Source organism: Egretta garzetta, unplaced genomic scaffold (assembly GCF_000687185.1).
Source record: "Egretta garzetta isolate BGI_Z169 unplaced genomic scaffold, ASM68718v1 scaffold280, whole genome shotgun sequence".
NCBI classification, from domain to species: domain Eukaryota; kingdom Metazoa; phylum Chordata; class Aves; order Pelecaniformes; family Ardeidae; genus Egretta; species Egretta garzetta.
The window spans coordinates 381,206-389,477 of NW_009258219.1; positions in this window are offsets into that span (position 1 = coordinate 381,206).

Consider the following 8,272-nt stretch of genomic DNA (forward strand, 5'->3'; position numbering starts at 1 on the left):
AAAGGACAAAACAGCTAAATTCTGTAAGCGTGATTAGACCTGGACACTTTTTGTATGTTCTATGGAATATCTATTTTGGTGCACAGTAAAACTGAGTCCTAATAGGTGTGCTGTTCCTTAAATTTGAAATGTTTATGCTCAGAAAATAGGTTTGAGTTTCTTTGGTATCTAACTTCAGAATGCTGCCCCCAGATTATTTTTCTGTTGTTTCCATTGAGTAACCAATGTGATCATTGTTCACTTGCTGTCTGCAAGACACTAGAGCATGCTGAGATCACTGCAGTTGTTTGATGATGGTAACTAGTTCTGATTGCTGCACGAGGATGTTTCTCTGGGAAATGCAAAATAAACAGCCCTGTTCTCTCATTTTTAAAAGACATCCAAGAAAGTAACCACAAGTCAATGAATTTGAAAAGAAAAAGACTGAGTAGACTGTCAAATATGTCCCTAGCCAGCAATATAATAGCAACAGTTTGTACTGATTGCATGGCTAGGGTTTTTTTAACTTGCCTACACTTAAATTTGTGAAGATAGAAGTGGCTGTATTTCTCATTACCTCTTCTCCCTGATAATTAGTTACTATAACTAAACACTGAAAAAATGTAGCATTTTCACCTCTTGTGTCAGAGGCAGCAGCAATGTATTTGTTTAGTAAAATATTCTTTATGTGCTAAGGGCAAAGGCTTAAATTTTTAGCTGGGTAGAGTATTTTGGGGGGACAGCAAGAAGAAGATGAGAATTTTGCTCTTAGTAAATTACATTTTGTTACTAAATGCTGCAAAAAGGGGTAAAAACATGCGAAGAAAATGTTTTTGTAATCAGGGAATAATGCCTCCTAACGTCCATTCTTTATTGACATGTTCCGCAGTCTTAAGTCCCATTACTGAATCTCTGCTTAGAAAAGAGCACATTGATTTTCTTACTGGGAGAAGCAGTAGCTGAATCATTCACTCAGAAGTGAGACAAGGCTTGTCTAAATCTGATGTCTCTCACCATCGGATCCACTTGTTTATTATACAGGGAGGGGTCCGTCGCTTCCTACTGGTGACATTCTTAAGTTTCAGTTTGTATGAGAAGGGAACTGTATGGTGGTGTGCAAAATAGCTCAACTGCTTTGGGGAATCAGGCCCAGAAATTAAGTCCACATTCAAGGATGCATGTTTTTAATGTGTTTTGGTGTTTCAAGTATATTTGTAGCTATCTAAAAGGAGCAGCAAGAATACAGTGCCCCGCTTTCCCAATCATATGTATGAATTTCAGGATATTCTTTCAGTGAAAAATTCTTACAGCAAGTAGAGAAGAAATGTTTGTCTTTTTGTCTCTGCTGTGCCGCAAAATTACTACCCAGCTATGTTTTCATGATTTGCAGCATCATCTGCAGCTCAAGTGAGAAGTAAGTTAGGCTTTCTGAGGACTAGTGCCAGTGGTTTTTATCACTTTAGCTCATATAGGCTTGCTTTTGAGATGTTTGTTTATTCAGAAGGCTTTCTCGTTTGCTTTTTAAACTCTGAAAACAATCTTGAAGCAGAAGTCCACATTTTTATTAAAACAAACCCCTGAACTTCAATTGACTTTTTGTTGTAACCATACTGAACTACTTACCAATTCAACACCAAAAAATTAAGCCGAGTATATTTGTTAAGGAAATTCATGACACTGCCAGAGAATAGAAGCCCACAATGTTTTCATTATTCTCATGCCTAGAAATATTAGGCAAATCAAAGCATTATACCAGCACAGAATAAAAAGTATCTGCTCCAAAGAGCTTGTTATCAAAGTACAGGGAGACAAGAAATGGAGGCATACAGGCAGGAAAGTAGCGGGTATCAATAAGACAATATAGGTCAGGGCTGACACTCCAGCCAGCGGGCTCTGCGTGCCTACAGCCTAGCTATTGTCAATGCCTCTCGTCGCTGCTGCCACCAGTGTGAGGAACTGCATGAAGGCAAGCAAGTCATGCGTGCTGGAAACTGTGTTCAGTGAGTGATGGAAATGAGCATCCCTGGCTGACACCATGTGAGAGCTGGCAAGCCAGTGCTGTCTGAAAGATGATAGGTAAGCTGGAGATAGATAATCCATCAAGGCCCCTGGAAACGAAGACCAGCAATATATATCTGATTTAATAGAAAAGGGGGAGTCAAAGAAGGGGATGCATGGCAATAACAGTCAAAGCAATGGGCTGGGAGTGGTCAGGGTCAAGATGAAAAGGGCCCAGCCTGAGCTGGACATAGCTGCACTGGCACACTTGCATCCTGTCTGCAGCCTTATGGTAATTGCCCTGTACATTCCATTAATTAAGGTCAGAGAAAAAGGATGTCATAGCAACTGAAACACAAGTCAGTGAGGATCCAGAGGACGCATTTAGCAGAGTAGGTATTAATAAAGGCCACGCTGCAGAGTTAAACAAAAGAGAATCTCTGTTCTTTTAGGGGTCTCATGGGAACACTTGGGAAATCAGAGTCCAAGGTGATGACAGGCTGGATGATAGCCCTAGCAGAAGAGTTGGTAAAGAAATGGGCATGTGGCTTTACACTTCTGTACATTGAGAAGCTCTGATCACAGAACTGAGGTGGATTCTCTTCTAGCTTAAGCATTGGATTTTGTGTGGAAGACTTCAAGTTGCAGCAGGGATAAACTGTTGATAACGTCTCTTCTCAATGGTCATGACAGAATCCTGCCCAAATCTTGAACATTGTTGTAATCTGAGCCAAATCCTGCTTCAGCTGCTGCTGGCCGTTTTGTCTTGGGCAGGACACTTGTCACTGAAATCTCTTACAGACCCAGCTAAAATATACTCGGGTATTTGTAATTTGCACTCACTCATCAGGCTGTTTTCAGAAACAATTCAAATACAAGATTTTGAAAATTCAGTTATGTTAGTGAGTGGTCTGTTCCTCCCTCCTCATCCTGCCCAAATTCCTGAGAGCCTGGGCACAGCACAGGCTAGAACAGCAAAGCACAGGGCACCTGCAATAGCTGTGAGCTGCTGAGACTTACGTGGCAGTCAGTGGCAAAGCTGTCTGCTTATTAGTGCAGTAACATAATTTTCTCCCACCAGTGGAGTGACAATCATGGTTGGGTTTTGGGTTTGTTTTTGTTTGGTTTATTGGGTTTTTTTGTTTTCATTTTGTTTTGTTTTTTTTTTTACAGAATCACTGATGGTATTTCTAGAAAGGATATTTCTTTCACAGGGATGTTGTCAGACGAGAGAGTATATGTCAGGAAAAACAGCTGTATAAGCATCAGGGCAGTATATGCATTCTCTGTGGATTGTTTGAAGACAATAGTGCTATTATCTAAGGAGAAAGATGATAACTCTTTAATATCAAATGAGACCACACTTTGTTTACCTTCTGGTTATCATGAACTATTATTTCTCAAACCCCAGGGTTTTCATTTTGATTGCTGTGTGTGGGTACAAATTGCTTTTTATTGTTAGTCTTCCCATAGAATTTTCATCAGAGACCAGGCTGTCTCTGTTACTGTCCTCTATCTTACCTATCAAGATACTCATGCAGCCCCTCCCCATGATAGGCTCTAGTCACTGAGTTCTTTCTATTTCAGAAGTAACTACTGTATAAACAGATGAGATTAAAGACGAAACAATCAAAAATCAAATGGTACCAATGGTTCTTCCTGTAAGCAGTACAAACTCCATTCATGCTGACCCAAACCTGGCACTGCTCTCTGTCACTGGTCACTGTGTGCACCTCTAATGGCAGTCAGTACTTGACTGGGGAAAATGCTTGATAAATAGAATTTCTCTGCAATTTTATTTCTCACCCCTTCTTGATCAGTAATTCTTTTTTTTTTTTTTTTTTAATCTGAGTACTAACCCAGCTGGGAAACTCGCTATTCTGCTGTATCTCTGCACAAGCCAATCTTTCATAATGCCTGCTTCCAGCAAAGGGACAAGGCAGCTTGGAGAGCACCATGTGCGGACCCCATCTTTCAGCCCAGTGCAGGCTGAGTTGCCTGTGGCACAGACCTGGTTTATTAGGGGCAAGAGAATAGCAAGGGAAGTTTCTTTTAAGTTTTGTATCTAATTATTGCCTGAAAGATGGGGAGGTAGTTCTTTCTGCAATGATACAGCAACTTTTCTATCATTTTTAAAATGTGATTTGTCCCTGCCTACAGAAGACACTAAACTGCACTAGCACAATCAGCTTTATTTCATACATGTGAGAGGGGCTGGAAAGGTGAGAGCTTTTATTTGGGAACTGGAAGGAGGGAAGCATCCAGCTGAAATTATTTCAGAAGACTTTGGTTAACTGGAGTTCCCTGGAGAAGAGTAGGCTTTGCACAGAGGTTAAGCCATAGGAGGTGGGGAAGGATGAATTTGAGAGCTCAGCCCACAAAACAAGGTAACAGGCTTTTTTTGAAGGCACTGCAAATCCAACTTGGCTGGTCTGGAGAGCTCTTTGTGTGACTACTTTGTCTTCAGACTCTGAGGAAGGACAAGAAGGACAGAGGTGGGCTGACATTTTCAAGCTACCTGGCCTTGAAGCTGTAAGCCACTAGAGTAAGCTGGAAATACTACTGGGGAAACTAAGGCAGAGCACCTGCTGGATTGTGTCTTGCCATAGAGTGGCAGTCTAATGCCATATTACAGAGCTCAATCCATACTATTGAAGATCACTGATACAATCTCTTCATCTTCATCAGACTTTTTTTTTTTTTTTTTTTTTTTTTTTGCTACGTCTTAGAAAAAAAACTTGTGTTTGAATGGACTTTTCTAAACCATCCTTTTTGGTCTGGCCTTTCTGCACTCAGTCCAGCCCTGGGATTCTCACTCTCCTGCTATGGGGCTAAACAGCTCTGCAGTGTTACTCACTTGCTGGCTGCAACCAGCAGTTTGTGCTTTTGCTCTTCACCATAGATACTGGCTACCCTACAAAATTAAACTACCTATGAGGTGAATTATTCACTTCAACAGCTGAGCAGAAACCACATTGAGTTGATTTACTGTTTTCTATTTTGTCTATTGATTTTTGGGTAGTCCCAACAGTGTGCTCCCATAAGCGGCCATACAGAACTTTGTGCTCAGTTTAACAATTTTATTTACAAAGGGTGTTCTTGCCTCCATGTCCCCTTGCCAAGTTACTCCAGGCATGAAGAACTAAATTTAATTTCTATGATTAATAGAGCACAAAGAAGATATATATTACACAACTTGCTCCCTGCTTTGTTATTTGGGGTGCCAAAATTGCACTACGCTGGCTGGGAATGGCTAGGAAGTGGGAGAGTTCCCACGTGACAGATCTTAGCTGTTAAAAGGTAAAAAGAACACAGATGGTTGAAACCAGATTTGTATAAAATGAGCAACCAGCTTTCACCTGCCTGTCTAAGCAGATAAGTTTGTTGCAGGTACTGGTACAAAAGTAGGCCTCTGAAAATGCTTCTGAGAGACGTGTTTTCAGATGTTACAGCCACTGACAAGCAATACCACACCAAATACCCAAGACTTGCAACTTCTATACAGGAGGGACTGTGTAAGGAAGGCTGCTATGGACTCAGATTTTATAGTGTGGTATTGTCTTTTGAAAGGCGGATACTGAAAATGGAAGGCTTTCGTGTGAAAAATCAGTAATTCCTCCATCTATCCCATCACTTACTGAAAGAACTAGCACGTTTGGAAGGCAAGCACAGCATATTTTGAGGGTAGCATTGTTATCCCCAAGATGTTTTGCAGGGGTTATCACTATCATTCTTCCCATCATAACCATGGGAAAAAATCACCCAACTTCCTTGCTTTGTGCATTCCTCATTTGTGATAACTCAAATACCAGAACTGTATCTGCACTTGAAGAGTGGGAGTTTACCTTTCCCATTACTGAGTAGTCTATTCCTCTTTCCTCATGCTGGCCTTGGAATTCTAGGTGATCTTTTGTAAGGTTTAAGGAAGCTAAGGTAAGCTGTTGTAAATACGTCTCAGGGACATTAATGCCTGGCTGACCATACTCCTGGTCTTTTAACTCTCCTGGCATTTCCCAACAGCAGTCTTTATCTTCTAAGCAGATTACCTGTTCTTTCAGTCATTCTGTATTCCTGCAGACGAGCTAAAACCTAATTCCGCGCAGAGCTCCCAGCCAAATCGGAGGGCACTGTTCCCTTTCACTCATTGTGAAAGAACTCCTATGCTCCTTTGGACTTTAATTAAATTTTACCCATGCATTATCTTTCCCTTGTCCTGTTAGAGAATTTTCTCAGTTTCATGGAAAGGCCCCAGAGTCTGTGGCCTTTCTGCTATTTCTGCCTGTAGCTTATAAAAAGCTATGAACAGAAGTTAATTATCAGTAGCAAGAGATGCAGGTGAAAGTTAAGACTCTAAAACTGGGAAGAATGTTCTCACCGTACCTCAGCATGACTGAATTTGGAGAGATGAATTTGGGGCAGGATTTATTCCCTCCAGAAGTGACTGGAGGGCAACTCAGACCTGGGCCATAAACCACGTGGGCTTCTGGCATGTTTCACACACAAAACTGCAGCAGAAACGTTTGAAAACTTTAGGATGAGCAGGATGGCTTTAGAAAGTACCTAGGGTCATGAGCTGATATATTTTCTCCATTAAGCTTCCCAGGGATACAACAGAGGTAAGTTTATGGTGGGGAATAAACAAGGGAGAGACAGAGGGCAAATTTCCCTCTAGATCCATAGGTCTAGCCTTCTGATGACTTTAAGCCTTACCTATAATGAAAAACAATTATTGCTCTGTAAAATACTTTTTGAATTTTTCTCTCTGGTTTAATACTGCACATAAAACAGAAGCAGATCTGAGAAAAAACGTTTTGTGAATGATTTGCTATTACATGTATTTGTCTGACTTCCCAAGCCCTAGGTACAGAGAATGAGAAGCCTCATACTTCATACCTTGTGCAATTCTAGGAGATGCCTCCTCTCCTTCCATGGAAGCTGAGGCATTGCATATAAAATGGGTCAGCTAAATCGCCTATAGCAATTGGCTATAACACAGTATCAGACAACTGTAATTGTATGAGAACACTTCCATTGGACATGAACCTTAGTGTTAGGGTGCAATGATCAGAACTAGATTTCGCCTAGCTTGCAAGTGCTTAGCATTCACAAAAGCAGGTCGCAGAGGCTAGGGAAGGACACCAAATCAATAGTTTTCTTTGGAGTAGCATCCACTTCTCACTGGGGAAACTTTTTTTCTCTTCCTTATACTGCATATTCTTTCATAATATACTCTCAGCAGCTGCTGAACTAATCAAATTAATCTATCTGGAAAGGTATGTACAACACCACCAAATCTAGTGAAGCAAGAAGACACATAGTTTCTATTATGTCTGATTTACTTAAAAACCCCTACATTTATTCCATTATTTGATTCCAAACGTATTATGGGCTCCCCTAAAAATGCCAAAGAATTGGATGCTTCCAGGCTAACTGGAAATGAAACACTTTCACTGCACTGACTTTTTATTAAGATGAGAAGAAATAAGAAGGAAGAAAAATGTCATCTGTAACACAGGAAAAGGCAAACAATGTACAAGCTGTATGTAAACAGATTGAGTGTTGGTGTTGCACAAAGCTAAGACAAAGCAGAAAACTAAGATGAACTGAGTAAGGAAAATTAGAATACTGAGTCAAGGAACACCCCTGATTTAATATTTATGCCTGTCCTTGAAGATTGTATGTTTCAAATTTTATGCAGTAAGCAATTTCTTTGAACATAAAGTTCACGCAAATGGGAAATCTCCCATTCCTTCCTTTCTCTCCACTTCAATCATTAAAATGTACTTTCTGCTCCACTCCCTTGATAAGCTTTATCTGAAGATAGTACAAGCTTTTGCCAGTTTCACATTGTGGCTTTCTGTAATGACATCTCCTGCCCTTTTAGTACTAAAGTGCAAAATTGTCTTCCAAAAAAGGACCTGTCCCTCAAAATATCCAGCACCGCTGTTGCCTCATACCTACAGTGTTTGCTGCATACAAAGAATGCGTATACAAGAACACAGCGTGATGGATCTGGAGTTCACATCAACGTCTTTTGAAGCACGTACCATTAATGCCACATCTACCGTTGCCCCGATATGTCAGGTGACTAGCCAGTTTGAATCTGTCTTGGTTGTGTCTACCTAACACTGCAGGGCAGGGATACTCAATGAAATCTCTCTGCCTTTCACAACAGGTCTGCTAAGAATTATTTTTAAGGTCTCACAGTTTGAGAGCCTGTATAGTCTAAGAAGTTCCTCCTCTGGTTAATGCTCAGTGGCCTGGTGACACAAGGTAAATGCTGCCTTCCTTAAAT